Source organism: Anas acuta, chromosome 2 (assembly GCF_963932015.1).
Source record: "Anas acuta chromosome 2, bAnaAcu1.1, whole genome shotgun sequence".
Classification (NCBI taxonomy): domain Eukaryota; kingdom Metazoa; phylum Chordata; class Aves; order Anseriformes; family Anatidae; genus Anas; species Anas acuta.
Window position 1 is genome coordinate 99,424,793 of NC_088980.1, and position 21,495 is coordinate 99,446,287.

The 21,495-nt window shown below is 39.5% G+C and overlaps 1 pseudogene; it reads left to right on the forward strand.

The window, feature by feature from the left end:
- LOC137851576 (CWF19-like protein 2) overlaps positions 1 to 17,019 on the forward strand; it is a 57,557-nt pseudogene extending 40,538 nt beyond the window's left edge.
- Positions 17,020 to 21,495: the final 4,476 nt, after the last annotated feature.

Here is a 21,495-nt window from a genome sequence, read left to right on the forward strand (position 1 = left end):
CCTTGTTGCTCTGCTTCTGAAGAAACTAAATTTAAAGAGATGTAATACCAACGTTAAATTACACATATATTGACTCGTATCTACACCTTTTATTTTAATTTATTGTTAGGCTTTTTTATTTATTACTAGAAAAAGAAGTACAAAGTAAGCAACTTCTTAAACACAGGATGTGGTAAAGTCTAACAAACAAATTTCACTTTTTATTGATATCTCTAATTGTTTCCTTTCCCCATCACTTCTCTGGCATACTTTCTATCTTTCTCCCCATACTTCCCCTTCTGATAAAGATTAAGAATTTCCTGATATTTGATCATTGCATTAAGTGTTTGATCTTTATTTTCATCTTACCCTTCTCGTCTTCCTTCCTACATGTCAAGTGCCAAGGGCATGGTTCATTTGTTCTGCACTTTAGCATAATGGCCCCTGGAGGCAAACCAGCAGATTTTAGAGTATCCTTGAGATTACACTGAACTTCACCAGAGGCAGTAATGGACCTGTGATTTCTGAAAAAAATTATAATATATATATAATATATATATATATATAATATATATAATATATATAATCTTTGATCTTTGTCTTCACCTCTTCTCTGCTATGCAGATTTCTGTTACAACTAAAGAACTAGATGCTAGTATTTTACATTGTGTTGAAATAGTATAACACAGATTTTTCTACCATTAAGTGCAAAACACTGAGCCAGAACAAATAGAAATGTTTAAGTAACAGTTTAATAATTCTGTCAGGACTACTGGATCACCACCTTTTCTTAAAGTAAAGCTAGAGAGGGAATCTTCATTAGGGAGTGTAAGAAGAGGAAAAGGAGTAATGATTACAAGCTAAAATGGGGGTAGATTTAGATTAGATATAAGGAAGAAATTATTTACTCAGAGAGTGGTGAGATACTGGAACAGGCTGCATAGAGAAGTTGTGAATGTTTTTTTTTTTTTTTTTTCTAGGTAAGCTACTGAGTTTTTGAAGACTATTAGGTAATACTTCTATAAAAGACTACTTGAGTAGTCTGTGTTCAAACCTCAAGGGCTTCTTTTCTAAGAAAAGCTCCCTAGTGTAATCTAAAGGGTGGTATCCAGTACTCAATAAAATATAGATATATATATATATTTGAGGGTCTTTCCTTTCCTTTCCTTTCCTTTCCTTTCCTTTCCTTTCCTTTCCTTTCCTTTCCTTTCCTTTCCTTTCCTTTCCTTTCCTTTCCTTTCCTTTCCTTTCCTTTCCTTTCCTTTCCTTTCCTTGCCTTGCCTTGCCTTGCCTTGCCTTGCCTTGCCTTGCCTTGCCTTGCCTTGCCTTGCCTTGCCTTGCCTTGCCTTGCCTTGCCTTGCCTTGCCTTGCCTTGCCTTGCCTTGCCTTGCCTTGCCTTGCCTTGCCCTTCCTTGCCTTGCCCTTCCTTGCCTTGCCTTGCCTTGCCTTGCCTTGCCTTGCCTTGCCCTTCCTTGCCTTGCCTTGCCTTGCCTTGTCCTTCCTTGCCTTGCCTTGCCTTGCCTTGCCTTTTCTTGCCCTGTCTTATCCTGCTCTCTTCCTGCTTTTCATTCTCTCTCTGTTTCCAGACAAATGTCTGGAAACAAAATTCATGAACAAAAGTAAGCAACACAAAACCTAAGCTGACTTTAGTTCTGAGGCCATGTAGTTGTAGTCTATATACATGACATTTTTCAAAAGCTCTGGCTGTCAAATAATATTAACCAGGTTATATTATACTTCATGAATATGTAGTATATTTCTTCATTATCATGTAATACACTTCCATTTATAAATAATGATCAGGTTTTATTGCTATCATAGATAAATATTAAAGGTATAATTTAAATAGTTTTATTAGCAAAGTGGTACCTACAGTCTTCACAGAAATACATACATTTTTATGCCACCATTTTCTCTCATGTATGTTTTCCTTTTGTTCCTTTATAAAGGTATGCCTCAAATCTATTAGATATACATTAAATACTTCATGTCTATTTCAGAGAAAATTAAACATGCATTTGGAAAGATGTATCGAAGTATTTTCATTCCAGAACTTTCACATTTTAAGACTAATCTTATTGTCTATGATTAGTCTAAATATGACAACCTCTACTGCTACCATTACAAAAGATTTACTGTTTAACTCTTCAGATAAAATAAATAAATAAATAATATTTCAGTTCTCTTGACTTTCTGTCTGTAGTTTGATATGTTGACTTTTATTTTCTGGTCTTTCATGTGAAGTGATAGCACTCAAATAGTTAACCTCAAATTGCTAGAATGTTGAATTGTTGAAATATATTTTGTTAAGCTTCCTGAAACTTAAGAAATACAATATTCAAAATGTCTTTAGCATTTTGAAGGCAGACGTCAAGAATATGTATGGAAATGTATGGCTCCTCAACTATAGTTGAAGACACAGAAATTTAAGCTTGTTTGCTTTGCATTTCATATCTGATAAAAATCAGATAGGGTTACTGTCAATGTCTCATACACATTGTTGCAAATTTTCCTAGTTATATTTATATTTATATCATCATTAATAGATGATCTGTGCTTGGGAAAGTAAAGAAAGTAACCGAGGGTACTGAGAGAACTGGCAGAGGAGCTGGCCAAGCCACTATCCATCATTTATCAGCAATCCTGGCTATCGGGGGAGGTCCCAGTTGACTGGCGGCTAGCAAACGTGACGCCCATCTACAAGAAGGGCCGGAGGGCAGACCCGGGAAACTACAGGCTTGTCAGTTTGACCTCAGTACCAGGGAAGCTCATGGAGCAGATCCTCTTGGGAGTCATCATGCGGCACTTGAAGGGCAAGCAGGCGATCAGGCCCAGTCAGCATGGGTTTATGAAAGGCAGATCCTGCTTGACAAACCTGATCTCCTTCTTTGACAAAGTGACGCGCTGGGTAGATGAGGGAAAGGCTGTGGATGTGGTCTACCTTGACTTCAGCAAGGCTTTTGACACTGTTTCCCACGGCATTCTCCTCAAGAAACTGGCTGCTCTTGGCTTGGACTGGCGCACGCTTCATTGGGTTAGAAACTGTCTGGATAGCTGGGTCCAAAGAGTCGTGGTAAATGGAGTCAAGTCCAGTTGGAGGCCAGTCACTAGTGGCGTTCCCCAGGGCTCGGTGCTCGGGCCGGTCCTCTTTAATATCTTCATCGATGATCTGGACGAGGGCATTGAGTGCACCCTCAGTAAGTTTGCACATGACACCAAGCTAGGCGCGTGTGTCGATCTGCTTGAGGGTAGGAAGGCTCTGCAGGAGAATCTGGATAGGCGGCACCGATGGGCTGAGGTCAACTGCATGAAATTTAACAAGGCCAAGTGCCGGGTCCTCCACCTGGGGTGCCATAACCCCAAGCACAGCTACAGGCTGGGAGATGAGTGGTTGGAGAGCTGCCAGGCAGAGAAGGACCTGGGAGTGATGGTTGATAGTTGGCTGAATATGAGCCAGCAGTGTGCTCAGGTGGCCAAGAAGGCCAACGGCATCCTGGCTTGCATAAGAAACAGTGTGGCCAGCAGGGCTAGGGAGGTGATTGTCCCCCTGTACTCAGCTCTGGTAAGGCCTCACCTCAAGTACTGTATTCAGTTTTGGGCCCCTCGCTACAAGAAGGACATCGAGGTGCTTGAGCGGGTCTGGAGAAGGGTGACGAAGCTGGTGAGGGGCCTGGAGAACAAGTCCTATGAGGAGCGGCTGGGGGAGCTGGGCTTGTTCAGCCTGGAGAAAAGGAGGCTCAGGGGTGACTCTCAACAGATACCTTAAAGAAGGCTGTAGCGAGGTGGGGGTTGGTCTGTTCTCCCACGTGCCTGGTGACAGGACGAAGGGGAATGGGCTTAAGTTGCGCCAGGGGAGTTTTAGGTTGGATGTTAGGAAGAACTTCTTTACCGAAAGGGTTGTTAGACATTGGAACAGGCTGCCCCGGGAAGTGGTGGAGTCACCATCCCTGGAAGTCTTTACATTGGAACAGGCTGCCCAGGGAAGTGGTGGAGTAACCATCCCTGGAAGTCTTTAAAAGACGTTTAGATGTAGAACTTAGGGATATGGTTTAGTGGGGACTGTTAGCGTTAGGTCAGAGGTTGGACTCGATGATCTTGAGGTCTCTTCCAACCCAGAAATTCTGTGATTCTGTGAAAACAGAAACAATCAACGAAACAAAATTAGATTGCTCTTTCAAAGTGACTTCCTTTTCTTTCTTATTGTATAATCATTAAATTAGTTACATTAATAGCCTGTCATTTTTTTTTCCTTTATTGATAAGTGATTTTGAATAAAAGTTGTTATTATTTACCATTTCATGGAAAAAAAAATAAAAAAAAGAAAAAAAAAAAGTCTTGAATAATTCTTGAATAATTGTTTCATGCCCAAACATTTTTTAACATATTTTATTTAGCAAAAGCATTTATCTAATCCTGTTGAAGATATTGTGGCTATTTTTGTATGGTTCTGAAACATATCACTTTGCCTTATTCTCCCCTAACAAATCTCCCATATTAAGGAAGGTAAATTTAGTGTTGTAAGTATGATGGGGAAAAAATAAATACATAAACACACAACCTTGACTTCAGCAGAGTTATAATGAGATCAGAATTGATTACTGTGTAGGATCTAAATACCAAGAATAATCATTCCTAGTGAATGTACATATGACATATGTACATATGACATAAAACTGGGAGGAGTGGCTGATAGGCCAGAGGGCTGTGCAGCCATTCAGAGGGACCTGGACAGGCTGGAGCACTGCGTGGTGGGGAACTTCATGAAGTTCAACAAAGACAATTGTAGGGTCCTGAACCTAGGGGGGAATAACCCCATGCACCAGCACAGGCGGGGGGCTGACCTGATGGAAAGCAGCTCTGCAGAAAAGAAGCTGGGACTCCTGGTGGCAGAATGATCAGGAGCCAGCAGTGTGCCCTGGTGGCCAAGGTGGCCAGTGGTATCCTGGGGTGCATCAGCAAAAGCATTGCCAGCAGGTCAAGGAAGATGAGTGATCCTGCACCTCTACTCATCCCTGGAGCACCTCTCCTGAAGCATTGTGTTCAGTTCTGGGCTCTCTAGTACAAGAGAGACATAGAACTGCAGGAGCAAGGCAAGCAGAAGGCTATGAAGATAACTAGGGGACTCGAGCATTCATGAGGGGAGGCTGAGAAAGCTGGGCCTGTTTATGTTGGAGAAGAGAAGACTGAGAGGGGATCTGATCAACATACACAAATAACTGAAGGGAGGTTGTCAAGAAGATGGGACTGGATTCTTTTCAGTGGTGCCCAGCAACAGGACAAGAGGCAATGGGCACAAACTGAAACACCAGAAATTCCAGCTAAATATGAGGAAACATTACTGTTAGGGTGACAGAGCACTGGAACAGGCTGCCCAGAGAGGCTATGGAGTCTCTTTGGAGATATACAAAACCCACCTGGATGTGATCCTATGCAACATTCACTAGGTGATCTTGATTGGCAGGGTGGTTGAACTAGATGATCTCCAGAGGTCCCTTGCAACCTCAAACATTTTGTGATTCTGTGATAAAGGAGATCTTAATTCATCAGTGTTTAAGAAGCAATTTGTGATTCCTTAGGCATACACATACACACATGAATTCTGACTAATTCTGATTTAACAGTACTAGGAATTGAACTTAATCCTAGAGTTAACCAAACAGATTTTTCTCTACCCCTTCATTCAGAATTACCACATATGCTTTGGCTGTGCACAACTTCCTACAATCTGGTCATTCATTTACACAACTAGAAAATATGCTTTTCTCAGCAGTTCTATGGAAAATGGTGGTACTACATCACTGAGCTAGCTTTTCTTGTACATTACAGTGCAAACACTGCAATGTGTTTTGTTTTACTTTGGTCTTATATATTAAATTCACTTTAACATGGTTCCAGGAGGTGAAGGTGTTGCACAGGAGGTAGTTTAGACGAAATCTTGGAATTTGAATGTTCAGCATGTCTCAAAGTTTGATCCTCTTCTGTCATATCAGGTCAGCATCAAAGGATAAACTGAAAATATGAATAAATCTCCTCTGAGTATGGAGGCAGTGCATCAAATAAAATTTCAAATCAGTTTGTCTCCATTTGAGATTATTTTTTACAGGGAGGTCATGGATGGAGGTTGTGATTGTTTAACTAGCATGTTATAGTCTTTCCAATAACACAGAAACAATCAATACAAAAGTTAGTAATGGATGGTAGCTTATTTAGGAGGTGATCATGAAAAAGGGGGGTTAAATTCCTTACAGAAATAGAATAACAATATCTGCTGCCCTGGACACATATTTTCAGATAAATAATATTTTCCTGGTCATTCTACATCCATTGTTTTCTATCATAAAAAGAGAGGGTTTAGTTCCTTTTGCTGCAAAGCACAGAAAGGTTCGTAGAACTAGAATTTCAGCTGTATAGTCCCCAAAAGAGCAAGAGAAAAATAGCTGTACTGTTCCACTAAGCAATGTCTTTCTCTCTGTTTACATACAGTATGGGAATAGCAACTGCATTCTCAGTTTTCCTCTAGAAAATACATCTATCTGTTCCTCTTCAGGCCAGAAGTCCAAGTTATTATATTTATATAATTATTATATATTAATATAAAAATAATAATTATTATATTTATTTCTAGATATTATAATTACAAGTAATCCTAATATATGATTGTGATCCTAATATATGATTTTAATTAATAATTACAATTAATAATATAATATAATATAATATAATATAATATAATATAATATAATATAATGTAATGTAATGTAATGTAATGTAATGTAATGTAATGTAATGTAATGTAATATAATATAATACATAGGTATATTATATTATATTACATTATATTATATATTATATTACTTCCTATAGTTTCAATGAAACTTTATCTATATATTCTTACAAAACTGGGACTTATATTTGTTGGATTTTTCATTAGAGGCTATGAATCCTGGGTATGCAATGAGTTTACTTTCTGGACAGTGGAGAAAACAAGATGGTTGTCACCATCAGAAATTTAACTTATAAGTTCCTGTATAGAGAATTCACATACTGACTCTTTAGACTGTTGTCTTCCACTGTAAGCATAAGCCCAATTACATCTCATGTCACAGCTAACTAGTTTACAGTACAGAAGTGACCTGTTTAAAACAAGCCTATTTACTTATCCAAAATTGATTTACCCTTTTCTTCACTTCTAAGGTCTGATTTCCAGAAATTACCCTCAAAGTGTTCAGTTGGCATTATCTGCTTCATTTTCAATCAGTGTTTGTGCCAGTACTTTCCATCTTTATTGCTGCTCTATATTACTATAAACATTCTGAGCTCTCCCAGTAGTTCAGAGATGTGGAGCACAAGTGGCCTTCAAGGTGACTAGAATAGAATGAAAAATAATTTGTTGTTGTTCTGTTGTGAAATATGACTTGTTTCCAACCTGAGTTTAAAGCTATTGAAGTACTTGAATTATTATTGCTTCTCTGACAAAACTAAAATACGAAGATGTATGTGTGTGTGTATGTATGGCAGCGTAACTGATATCTTCCTCATTAAAATGCCATCAGGTGCAAAGGAATACTTTTTTTTTTTTTTTTTTTTTTTTTTTTTTTAACAGCTTTCAGGATAAAGAATAATATTTTTCTGAGAAATTTAGTTGTGCTAGAGGAGGGCCATGAGGATGATCAAGGGGCTGGAGCACCTCTCTTATGAAGACAAGCTAAGGGAGTTGGGGTAGTTCAGCCTGTAGAAGATAAGGTTCCATATAGCGGCCTTCCAGTACCTGGAGGTGGTCTACAGTAAAGCTGGGGAGGGAATTTTTTTCAGGGAGTATAGGGAGAGGCCAAGGGGTAATGGCATTAAAGTAAAAGAGGGTAGGTTTAGGTTAGACATAAGGATAAATTTCTTTACTCTTTCTGGGTAGTGAGGCACTACCCAGAAAGGTTGTGGCTGCCCCATCCCTTGAAGCTTTCAAGGCCATTTTGAGTGGGGTTTTGAGCAACCTGATCTAGTGGAAGGTGTCCCTGCCCATGGAATTATATGATCGTTAAGGTCCTTTCCAACCCAAAACATTCTGCGATTGTATTATTCCATGATCTTTGTACAGGGGTCATGTCTTTGTATTTCTTTGTTTTCTATGATTCTGGTGATTCTGTGATTCTTTGCTGTTGTTTCCTAGCTCCATGGACATATTTGAAAAACGTTATTATTTTTGTTTTCCGTAGAAGATCATAGAGGAAATTTTCATAATGACTGTTCAAATCTTAGCAAAAGGCATCCACATACTATCAAAAGAGACCTAGCAGAGTCAACACCTGAATTTGTTTTCTGAATATGTCCTGTACTCTTAAATAACAGAAAAAAAAGTGATGATATCTGCAGGATACAAGTAAACTTAATTTCAGATTCAGCTTAAGTTTGGTACTGACTGGTTCTAAAAGCAAACCATGTAGAGGATAAAAAATGGTAAAAGGTAAAAGATGACAGTAAGACTTTTTAAGACTTTTTATTTATTTATTTTTCCTCCTAGAGAGACAAATCATCTTGAGAAAAGGTATTGTATGTTTGGCTTTTGTTGTTTTAAATAATTTTGAACAATTATTCCATGTTTATAACTATTTTAAATATTTTTTTTTCTTTAATGTGATCTTCTTTACATCTGACATGAAGGAGATATGCAGTATTTACTACCAACAAAATAATTCAGAGTATAACTGAGACATGAATATCTGCAATGCTTTAAGATTTACATCCTAACTATCCAGATTCTATTTTTAACTTATGGGCCAGTTCATAGATAAAAAAGAGAAGTCAACAAGAAATAAATATATATGTATACACACACACACACACACACACCACACACATATATACATACATTCGTAAAATGCCCATGTTTGCTCACTGTAACTGTATAAAACTTCTGCTTGCACGTGATTGGTTCAGTTATCATATGGCCTGAGGAAAGACCTTTTTTTTTTTTTATTTACTTTCTCTGATCTTTACTATACCAATTGTTGATTCTTTATAAATACATTACTTTTCCAAAAATATGCAGGTTAGTAATAAAATTGTCCTTCCCTGTTAATATATTTATTGTTTGCTGACCAGTAACAGTTTGGGGATTGTCATTTAGAAAAGAGACTTTATGATATACTTATACTATAAAAGACTTCCTATTTTTCATAGATATGCTATTACTCACGTATTTTGATTTTCTGTTTTTGCTAACTGAACCAGTTTAGACTCTCTTCTGGAGAGTCTAAACAAGCCTTTTCCAGTGGGAAATATAAACTCATATCACTTTTTCTCTGAGAGTTTCCAATATTGTCCTATTGTTCTCATGATCCTCATCATTTTACCTATTCAAGTTTCCCTTATATTAAGTTTCTGGAGCATTTATAAAGTTAGATATAAGAAGACTTTTCAAACCATACTTATTCTTGAAGAGCCCTAGACTACCCAGATGAAAGATTCCCATTCTTAAGGACTAAATCTAATAGAACTATTTTAGCATTCTGTGAAGCAAGTTCAAATTTAAAGAAAGGTACATGAATAACCAAGAAGAATTCAGTACGTCAGGAGGTTAATAGATATATTTAGACAATTATATGTATATGCACACTGACAACGTATATATTTTATACAATTTATAAATTTAAAAATATTAATATATATAAATTGTTAAAATGTTATAATTGTTTTACCAATGTATTTACATGTGTAAATGTTAATGCTTTAAGTATACAGGTTTCAAAATTATCTCCTTCAAATAATCAAATTAAGCTGAAGCACATAAAACAAACTTCAGTTTCCTCCATTTTATTTTACTGGCTTATTTTCTACAACTAAATGATTTCTTCTCACCCCATCCCTCACAGTACCCTACTGTATGTGTATGAATGACTTGTTGTCTTTGTTCTAACAGAAGTGTAGAGGAATGATCTCAGATTTTACAATAGTATAAGGTGATTCTTGTAGTGTTTAAAAGTGAAGAGACAGTGAGTACTATCACTGTATTATTTTTTTGTTTATTATAACTAAGGTTAGAAGTCACTCGAGCAGTACTCTTTTGCACTGAAATTTCTGTGTGATGCCTAAATTACAGATATTAAATAGCTGAAGTAACATAAGAAATATTAGATTAGAGGCATAACTACTTGAAATTCATAGCAAGTAGGAGCATCTTGAATAGTGACTGAATTACATTACAGATTTACATCACAGATGTATGTTAAAGATGTATATAAGGATTTCATGTGATTTCTCAAGGTTATCCTGGTTCTGCTCAAAATTTAATTTCTACATTTGTATTGACAGTTTTCTAAGGTGATGAAACACTAAGTCTTTGTTCTTTATTATTCCTTCTGTTGCTACTGTTTATTCCCACCTGAAGTCAGATTCTCAGATTGTGGCATCAATCATAGCACAATGAAGAGTGATGTCACGAAGGAAGGATTATTTCAGGTGAGAGAAAGCAGATAAAGCATATTAATTTTTCAAAAACAAAGAAATCAGGTTTTCATACAAATGTCCTTTGCAATACAGAATAATGGAAATGAAATACAGTCAATATGTGTTGTGAGCATAAGTAGATTTGTTTCTTAAAAGGGTGCTTTTCAAAGCTGTACCACATGAAGACAGAAATCTTAAAGGTGACTCAAACAAAAACAGATGAATGAAGGGTGGAATTGCATCTCTACAGAATGACAAAGAAGCTAGAAAATTCTATTTCTTCGCTCGTTTACACTTTGTTATTTTGTTTCTCTTTTTTTATTATTATTTTCTTTTTTGCTTTTATTTTCCTATTTAAATGATGTATGTCTTGTATTGAAAATTTAACTAAACTGAACAACTGAAAATTTAACAACTGAAAGTTTACTTAAATCATGACATTATCAATTGACATGAAAACAAAAATGCACAAATTCAAAAGTTTTTTTTGCTGTGTTTTTTTTTTTTTTTTTTTTTTTTTTTTTTTTTTTTTTTTTTAAGTACGTTGCAGTTCTTTCTTAGTATCTGGTTAGTTTAATTGATAGAATGCATAACAATGAGTATGCATCTGAGATTAAATGTATACCAGTCAACAGTAACAAAGTAGAGGACCTCTTGGAATAGTAATTGCTCGTGAGAGTCTTGTTCAGCCAAAAACTCAGTATCACAAATATTTTGGACTACACTGAGTACAGCACAATGGGGAAGAAATTATAGATCATAGAATCATAGAACGTATGAGTTGGAAGGGACCCACAAGGATCATCGAGTCCAACTCCTAGGTCTCCAAAGAGGACGACCCAAATAAATATATAAATAAATATCAGATTATGTATGTGAGAGTGTTGGCCAAACCCTTCTTGAACTCTGGCAGCCTTGGTGCCATGACCACTGCTCTGGGGAGCCTGTTCCAGTGCCTGACTTCTCTTTGTGAAAAACCTTTTCCTAATATCCAACCTGAACCTCCCCTGCCACAGCATCAAACTGTCATCTTGGGTCCTGTCACTGGTTGCTAGAGAGAAGAGATCAATGCCCGCTTCTCTGTTCCCCCTTGTTAGGAAGTTGTAGTCCACAATGAGGTCTCCCCTTGGTATCCTCTTCTCCAGGCTGAACAATCCAAGTGACTTCGAATGCTCCACATACCTTTTCCCCTCTAGATTCTTTGCCATCTCTGTTGCCCACCTTTGGACACTCTCTAACAGTTTTATATTTTTCTTATGCTGCAGTGTCCAAACCTGCACACAATATTCAAAGTGAGTCCTCACCAATGCAGAATAGAGTGGGACAATGATTTCCCCTGACCAACTGTCAATGTCATTCTTGATTCACCCCAATCTGTCCTCCTCGCCAACAGGGCACTCTGCTGGCTCATGTTCAGCTTGCTTGATCGACAGATCAAAACTCCCAGATGGCTTTCTGCAGGGCTGCTCTCATCCCCCAGTCTGTACATATAACCAGGGTTCTGTCTTCCCAGGTACAGAATCTGGCACTTGCTCTTGTTAAACTTCATATTGTTGGTGATTGCCCGGCTCTCTAATTTATAAAGATCTCTCTGAAAGGCCTCACCACCCTCGATGGAGTCAACAGCTCCACCCAATTTGGTTTCATCCATGAACTTGTACCAAAAAAGTTCCAAGTCCTTCATTCAAATCATTTATGGAAAAAAAAAAAAAAAAAAAAAAAAAAAAAAGAGGACTGGTCCTACAAGCCCTGGGGAACCCCACTAGTGATAGGTCACCAACCTGCTGTAACCCTATTTACCAGAACCTTCTGGGCACATCATCCCATTGGACAATTGTTCATCCACCTTACTATGCTTTTATCTAAATGTATTCTGGTCATTTTGTCCAGAAAGATACTTTGAAAGACTATCAAAAGCATTACTGAAATCCAGAAAGATTACATCAACTGGCTTCCTTTGGTCAAACTAGCTGGGTGATCTTGTTGTAGAAGGAAATTAAGTTTGTTAGACATGACCTTCCCCTAGAGAATCCATGTTGACTCTGACAAATGACTGCTTTGTCCATTAGGTGTTTTTCAATAACTCCCAGATGAGCTGGCCTTTTAACTTTATGCAAACTAGAAAGGTATTGTACTCAGAAAGTAAGCTGTCTTTCCTTCTGGTTACACGTATGAGAAGATTGAGAGAAATAAAAACATGAAGAAATCAGAATTCCCTCTTTCTTCTGTTAGTGCCACTGACAATAGTGCCACTGACAGTATTTTCAAGCAAGACATGGCCTTCACAGGAACTCCAAGAAATAAACTCATAAACAGTCAAATTTGACTGTAGTAACAACACAATTTACTTTCTTCTGTGGACGTTTTGGAACCCAGCAATTGTATACTATGTGGAATAGGATTTGTTTAAGAACCAGCAATCATTCTTGATTTTGGAAGAGGTCCTAGATGGAGGACTAGAACATAGGTCATAGAATAGGATGAGTCATCTTTCAAGCTTCTGTTGTTACATTACAAAAGACTTACCTAGAAAGATTTTTTTATTATTATTATTATTGTTGTTGTTGTTGTTATTTTCAAAAACCATATGGGATTCCAAAAAATGTGAGAAAAATAAAAAATGTGGTAACATTTCAGAATTTCTCTTCATCACTAACATAAACTCAGCAGGGAGAGGAGGGAAGAAATCTTGAAACTCCAGGAAGTGGAGAGGCACGTGAACTTATCAAAAAGGGATGCATCTTAATGAAAAATCAATGCCATTATTATCTCCAGAAGAATGAAGCTTTCACATTTTCCCTTTGTGTTCACAAATCTTTTAAATAGAATAAAAGTGGATAGAAAAAAAAGCTGAGATATTTTTTCCTTTCTTATTTATTGTCTAAATTTTCTTTTATGTATTATACATAATACATATGTATATGTATTGGTATGTATATGGTTAGTTTGTTCAGTCAGCTACTTTGCTTGGAAATCTGCATCTTTAATTTCTGGTAGTTGTTGTCTCTTATAAAAGTCTATTTGGTTTAGATAATAGAAACCATGACTTCAACTGGTTTACTTAAGAGACGGCTGTTTGATTTCTTTGAAAGGATTGATGTTTTGGGCCTCTTGAATACGATAAATAAGAAGTAGATTGTACGTTGGTTAATTATGATGAATATGTAAATAGATTGCAGCACATAGCCTTACAGGGGCCATCATAACATTAAAATTAATGTTAATGCTAAGAATAAATGCAAAATAACAGTTACAAACAAAGTTTAAAATAATGTTCACTTTTAGACTCACAAAATCGTAAACAATAATATATGTTCTAAATATATATGTTCTAAACTCAGGGATTACCTTCCAGTTTTGTTGACATTTACAAAGAATAAAACACTGATTTCTGAATCTTTGGGTGTACACTCTGAAAGTTTGAGGATTGCACAAAGCTGGGAGTGACCCAAAGCCTAGAGGGACCTCAACATGCTGGAGAAATGGGGCAAGGGGAAGCTCATGCAGTTCAAGGAGAAGAATTTTAAAGTCCTGCCCAAGGGGAGTAACAACCTTGTATCAGTATCAGTAATGTATCAGTAATGTATCAGGACAGGCTGTGGGTCACACAGTTAGAAAACAGCTTTGTATAAAATGATCTGGGGAACCTGATGGACATGAAGTTGAACATGAGTCAGCGATGTGCCTTTGCTGCAAAGAAGACAGTATCCTAGGCTTCACAGGATAGGAATGGAGGCTTGCTCCATTGCCAGCAAGTGGAGGGAAATCCTTCCCCTCTAATCAGCACTGATGAGGCTGTATCTGGAGAACTGTGTCTAGCTCTGGGCTCCTCAGTACATATTGGAGAGAGTCCAATGAAGGGCCTCAAAGATGCTGAAGGGACTGGAGCATCTCTCCTATGAGGAAAGGAAAGGCTAAATAGCTATATATAGACTATTTAGCCTAGAGAAGACAAGGCTTTAAGGAATCTCATCAATATATATAAATATATTTAAATATATATATATATATATATATATTTATAATATATATAAATACCTATATATATAAATACCTATATAAATAAATCTCATCAATATATATAAATACCTTTATTTATATATAAATATAAATAAAGCCCCGCCATTGCCTGGTTCCCCATTTGTGACATTGTGCCTGCCTCCCTGCACAGCCTGATTCCGCAGGGTAGCAGTCACTTACATTTTCTGCAGGGGCCCAAGACGGCATTGGGCTGGCAGAGTGAGGTGAGTCTGGTGACGTACAAGGAGCAATGCTGGCTGCAGTGGAAGGAGCTGCTGGTAAATGCCAAAATTAATTATGAGAAGGAGAAGAGGTACAAGTTAAAAAACATCTGTGAGGTGAAGATATGTGGCTGCTTCCTGATGTGAATGAACATGTGAAATAACTGCAAAAGGAATGTTCTGTGCAGCAAAATAAATAAATAAATAAATAAATAAATAAATAAATAAATAAGTAAATAGAATTTGAAATAAAATCTGAAAAGAAGGATGACTTCACTGCTGTTTTTTCAGATTCTTCAGCTGAATGGGTTGAGTCAAATGTATCCCAGTCAGATAACAGAGAAAAGGCTTGGAAGGTCAACAAGCAATCAGATGCTGTGAAAGAACCCTCCTTGCAGAGAGAAGAATGAGTGAATTTAGACTTTGTGTCTTTGAAAACTGTGTCACTAGCATCTCTCAAAGGTGAAAGACAGAAAGACAAAATACTGATATGACAGAAAGCTCAATAAATTGAGCAGGCTATGCTTTTTTTTGTGAGAGAACTCAATCCCCATTGGAAAGACAGTGGTACATTTGCCACCAATGGACGGTGAATCAGTTTCAGTCAAAAAAAAAAAATATGGTGGTAGAAGATGCTGGATTAAGTTGGTTACAAAAATCTTATCTCAGGATGAAGGAGCAGGCTGAGAAAGATAAATAAAATTTTGAGGAAATGTTGCTGAGAGATATGAGTCAATTGAAGCATTTCAGTCACAGTTAGAAGAGGATGAAAAAGTTGCATCCACAAAGGAAAATTATTATAGTGGTGGTAGATGGAAGCAAACTTTTATTCAGAAAGTGAGAAGAAAGAACAGCATATGAAAAACAACACACAACACAAAGATGATAGGAACGTGTTTGGGAGACATAAGAGAAAGAGGTATAACAAAGGATGGATGCAAGAATACAGAGGTTATAAAAGAATTGGATCAAGAGAAGACCAAAAATGTGGACATGGTACCAGAGACTCGGAACTGGGAGGCTACAGCTCCAAAGCAGAAAAACACATGGATGAAAAACAAAGTCAAGAAAAGAGTATCACAGAATCACAGAATCACAGAATCACAAAACTGTAGGGGTTGGAAGGGACCCCAAAATATCATTGGGTCAAACCTCCCCTGCCAAAGCAGGTTCCTCAAAGCAGGCTGCTCAGGTAGGCGTCCAGATGGGCCTTGAATATCTCCGGAGAAGGAGACAACCTCCCTGGGCAGCCTGTTTCAGTGCTCCGTCACCCTCACCGTGAAGAAGTTCTTTTGCATGTCAGTGCGGAACTTCCTGTGCTCTATCTTGCAGCCATTGCCCCTTGTCCTATCCCCACAAACCATTAAGAAGAGGTTGGCTACATCCTTCTGTCCCCCACCCCTCAGATATTTATATATATTGATGAGATCCCCTCTCAGTCTTCTCTTCTCCAGGCTGAACAGATCCAGGTCTCTCAGCTTTTCTTCATAGGGAAGATGCTCCAGGCCCCGTATCATCTTTGTGGCCCTCTGCTAGACTCTTTCCAGGAGATCCCTGTCTTTTTTGCACTGGGGAGCCCAGAACTGGACACAGTACTCCAGGTGAGGCCTGACCAGGGCAGAGTAGAGGGGGAGGATCACCTCCCTTGACCTGCTGGCCACGCTTCTTTTAATGCACTCCAGGATTCCATTGGCCCTCTTGGCCACAAGGGCACAGTGCTGGCTCATGGTCAACCTGTCATCCACCAGGATCCCCAGGTCCTTTTCATCAGAGCTCCACTCCAGCAGGTCATCCCCCAGCCTGTACTGATACTTTGGGTTGTTCCTTCCCAGGTGCAGGAACAACCTAAGTGATATAAAACACAATTTTCTGAAACCCTCTGAAGATGATTTATCATCTTACAGTGTTCGTAAGGGCTACAAGTCACAGTAGTCCTCTTCAAAACTGCATGCTCATAGCTCTTTGAACAGTCATTTCCAAAAAATCTAATGAAGATACTGCATTGTGGACAAAAACACACACACAAAATAACAACAAAATTAATATCTGATCAAAAGTCTTCTGATGTTGTGGTAAAAATTGATGGTGAAACTCCAACTGATGAAAAAGAGAAATCACAAGAAGAGTATGCAACCAATACCCCGAGAAGAAATAAACACCATCTGATAGTAAAACACCATGTTCCAGGTTAATTGCAACTGGTACCAAGGTATACCTGTCTCTACCAAGAAACCAGCCCCGTATTGAAGGTCACTGCCTGATAGCCCCCTTACAGGACCACAGTGCAGCCAGACTTTTGGATGAAGACTTCTGGGAAAAAAATCCAGATGTTCAGAACAGCTTTGGTGAAAATATTTGAAGCAAGAAGCTTGGACTGTGTCTTCATACAGGTATGAAGTTCTAGAACTTGACAGTCAACAAAACAATGATGTAGACAAAAGCCCATCCCAGTTGGAAGGGGTGCCTAAGGAGTTAAAGTGTTTGGACTATTCTCAGTCACACAATATGATTTTTTGGGTAGATCTGTGTGGAGCCAGGAGTTAGACTTGATGATCCTTGTGGATCCCAGCTCAGGGTATTCTATGATTCTATAAGGAAGACAAAGACAGTCTCTTCTCAGTGGTGCCCAGTGACAGAACACGAGGCAGTGGGCACAAAGTGAAACACAGAAGACTCAGTCTCAACATCAGGAAACACTTACATACTATGTACATGCTGGAGCACTGGCACATGTTGCCCAGAGAGATTATGGAGTCTCCCTAGTTGAAGATATTCAAAAGCCACCTGGACAATGTCCTAGGCAAAAAGCTCCAGACGACCATGCATGAGCTTGGAGGACCAGATGATGCACAGAGGTCCTGGTAAAGCTGTTTACAACTCCATGGAAGGTACTGAATGGGAGATAACAAAACAAAATCATGGAACACCTTTTGGTTCTTCACAGTGTTGCAAACATGACTGAACTATTAGGAACTTGTTTCAGTGCAGGATGGGGTTAAGTGGTGTAGCTTACCTGATATACATTTATCTGAGCTGCATACTTAACTATTTGTAACTCTGAAAAGTGCCCCATGAGTATCTAAGTGCTACATTAACCAGGTGAAATTTAGATTATTTCCTTTTTTTTTTTTTTTCTTCTTATTTTTTTATTTTATTTATTTATTTATTTATTTTTACAAGGGATAACTTCACAATCTTTCACTAGGGAAAAATGGATGTCAGGGAGCAGAAAGAGCAGGGCACGTCCTGTGGGTCAGGGCACCGGGAGCAGCAGGGGTTTACCACAGGGTCCATCAGGGCAACTGCAGGTAGCCAGGCCCCATCCCACTGCACAAGCAAGGAGTAGGGCAGCCCCAGCCACAGGAACCTCCTTGGGGACAGGGACAGGCCCAGGCCAAGGCTGGACTAGGACATGGTCCTGGGGGTAGGCCCAGACTGTTGGGACCCATGGTCAAGCAAGATAGGGCTGCGGGGAGCTAGAGCCAGGCCCTGATGCAGCCTTTCTGAGGCAGGGACTGATGTGGGAACATGAGCCATGGGCAGGATGCCCTGAGGGTGGGCAGACATGGGCAGGGTGGTTCTTTAGGACCATGGCAGTAGAGAACACATACTTCTTGTTGATATGACATGGTAAAATAATGACAAATAACACATTAGAGACACAAGATGACCAAAAAATAATAAAAAAAGGAATTCTGGAGAATAGAAAAATAGAAGGGATGCAATTTGATAAGTATTTGAGACAAATGACGTAGATCAAACTCTTTGGTGGAAGGCACCCAATATCAGTTTTGTTTTGCCCACAGCAGTTTTCCCCATCCATCCTTGATATTTCATTTTATACAGTCTTGCTCCCCAGGCTTTGTTTTCAGATTTAGACTAGAAAACCAATTTATTTTTGGTTGGTTGGTTGTTTTGTTGTTGTTGTTTCTAACAAAACAAAACAAAAAATGAACACACATAAAAACATTAAAACCTACAAATCTTCTGGTACACATTTGTAGAAACTGACATTGGATGGATTTTCTGTCTGAGTCCATAAATATCTTTTAAGCCTTAGCTCCTAGTTTCTCAGAGAATTCTTCCCCAAATCAGACAAATCACAAAATATCTCTTTTTTACTGTAGAATTACTATAGAGCACCTAAAACAAACTGTAGAACACCCAGCTAACATCTGTGGTGGTTTTACTCAGGTGGGCAGCCAAGCTCCACCACAACCGCTCTCTCACTCCCCCTCTCCTCAAAGAGGAAGGGGGAGAAAATACAATACAGAGAACTCGAGTTTTGAGATGAGAAAGGTTTAATTAAAGGGAAAGGGAATGGGGAGGAAAAAAAGAAACAAAAGAAACAATAAGTCTGCGCGGAAGCACAGAGAGAGAAAAAAAAAAATTATTCTCTACTTCCCATCAACAAGCAATGTTTGGCCACATCCTGGGAAGCAGGGACTCAAAATGCATAGTGGTTGTTCAGGAGGAACAGCCCCCTTCCCCACGAGAGCCCCCCCTTTTATTGCTGAGTGTGACATCAGGTGTTATGGAATATCCCTTTGGTTGGTTTAGGTCAGCTGCCCCGGCAATGTTCCCTCCCCATCACTTGTCCACCCCCAGCATGCTGGCTCTTGGGGCTCAGAAGGAGTCCTGATGCTGTACCAGCACTACGCAGCAATAGACACAACACTGGAGTGACATCAGTGCTGTTCCAGCTACGAGTGCAGAGCACAGCACTGTGTGGGCTGCTGCAGGGAAAAGGTGACTCCATCCCAGACAGACCCAACACAACATCGTAACTCATGAACTGGGTTACAGTCCCAGAGAAAGAAGGATGTTTCAAGGACAGGATGAAAAGAGATAAGCCATTTGGAAAAAAGACGTCCACTACACTTTGCTATAAATGGTCAGTACTTTTTATACACTTTTTACACATATAAAGCACACACTGATGGTGTACCAAACACACACATCAATGATATTAGGAGCACAAACATATTTTTGTAAGAGTACATAGAAGAAAAATGTCTGCTCCTTTAAGGGTATCTGACAAAGGACATTTTCTGATGTAACAAGGGATAATAAGAAAGGAAGAAGTGATATAAACCAAGTCTGGTCAGTCACACAAATTTAAGACAGCATGCTTATTCCAGCAGGTTTATTTGATTGAGGACTTGTAAGGTGGGAGATAATCACAAGAAAAAAACTGTCCAGTCACAATAATTGGTGGGCTAACAAGCTACAGATACCTCTTCCAGGAAGGGTGAACCTTGCAACTAATAAGTGTGTAAACCATGGGGCCCTGGAGTGAGAGGGTGCAGGAACTGCAGAGCTCTGCAAACATACAAAGATTGTGCAGGGGGAAGGGAGAGCAGAAGGAACAAATATCGTATAGGTGGAAAACGGTAGAAAAAGGCTGTTCATATGTACGATGGAGCTGATCAGTACACTTATGTGGCCAAGCCCTGTGCCTGATCACCTCAGTCTGCCCTATCTTCTTATACTTTCTTATTAAATCTTAACTATCTGTGTGTTTGCACTTTCTATACTACATGTATATGAGCTGCAAGGGTTAAGCATGAGCTACTGGTGAGAACTGAATGTGGGTAAGTGAATCTTTGTGACAACTACTAGAGTCAGTTTGGAGATGTGGGCACCCACAGCTGATGCCAGCTACATAGCTGTGGTGCCATGGTGCCAGCTAGAGGAGCAAATCTGGGGGTCTCAGCACCAGTTGCTGGTGGGACCTGTGTTTGTGCAACAGAATTGGTGCTAGCTACTGGAGTGAGTGAGAGTCCTAGTGTCAGTAGTTGAGGGGCCATAGCTCCCTTGATCTAAAATCATCTCGCAGACTTTGAGCCTGGAGTGCCAGCTACTGTGGGACTGGCATGAATGAACTTGATACCAGCTACTGGAGTCAGACCTGGAGGTGTAGGCCCTCCAGCCTGTGGTGTTAACTACTGGAGTGAATGGAGTTTCCTCCTCCTAGCCACTGGGGCAGGCGTGCTACTGGTGGGGATGGAGGTGGGGTTGTGAGTGAATTTTCTGCTAGCTGCTGGAGTCAGGCCAGAGGTATAGGTGCTTGCAGGATGTGGTACTAAATACTGGAGTAAGTATTATCCAGTAACTAGGCACTGGAGGGAGTCCTAACATCAGTAGTTGGAAGGGCCATAGCTCTCCAAAAGGGATACTACAGACTTTGAGTCTGGAGTACCAGCTACTGTGGGGATCAATGTGAGTGAACTGGGTGCCAGCTACCAGAGTCAGACTGGGAATGTAGGCCCTGCAGCCTGTGGTGTGATCTACCAGAGCAGGTGAGGGCCCTATCATCAACAGCTGGATGATCTTCTGTATACCTAGTGAGGGTCCCATGGACCCTAAGCCTGGGGGGATCTGCCAAAATACTGAGGGATCAGTGTGAGTGGAGTGGCTGCCAGCTCCTGGAGCCAGGCCAGAAGTTTGGATATCCACAGCCTGTGTTGCCAACTACTGTAGTGAGTGGGGTCCTAGCATCAGCTACTGGAGTCAGTGGAGTCGTCTACTCCCAGTACCTGGGTAGGAACAGTGTGTCTTGACAGAATGTCTACCAGGGGCGGACCAGTGTGAGTAAGGCAAACATAGGGTTCTACACCAGTGTCTGGAGTGGGGCCATGGATCACACAGCCTGTTGCCTGGTGCCATCTGCTGGGGGCAGCAACTGTCTGTATCTTCCCCAAACTAGGTGTGCATGTGTATTTGCTAGCACACTCTTAGCTGGAGTATTTGGCAAGCAGCAAGGGCCTAGGGGTCTGGGCTGGAGTATCATGTAGTTAGGGGGTTTGGTACTCCCACAGGGACTTGTAATGGC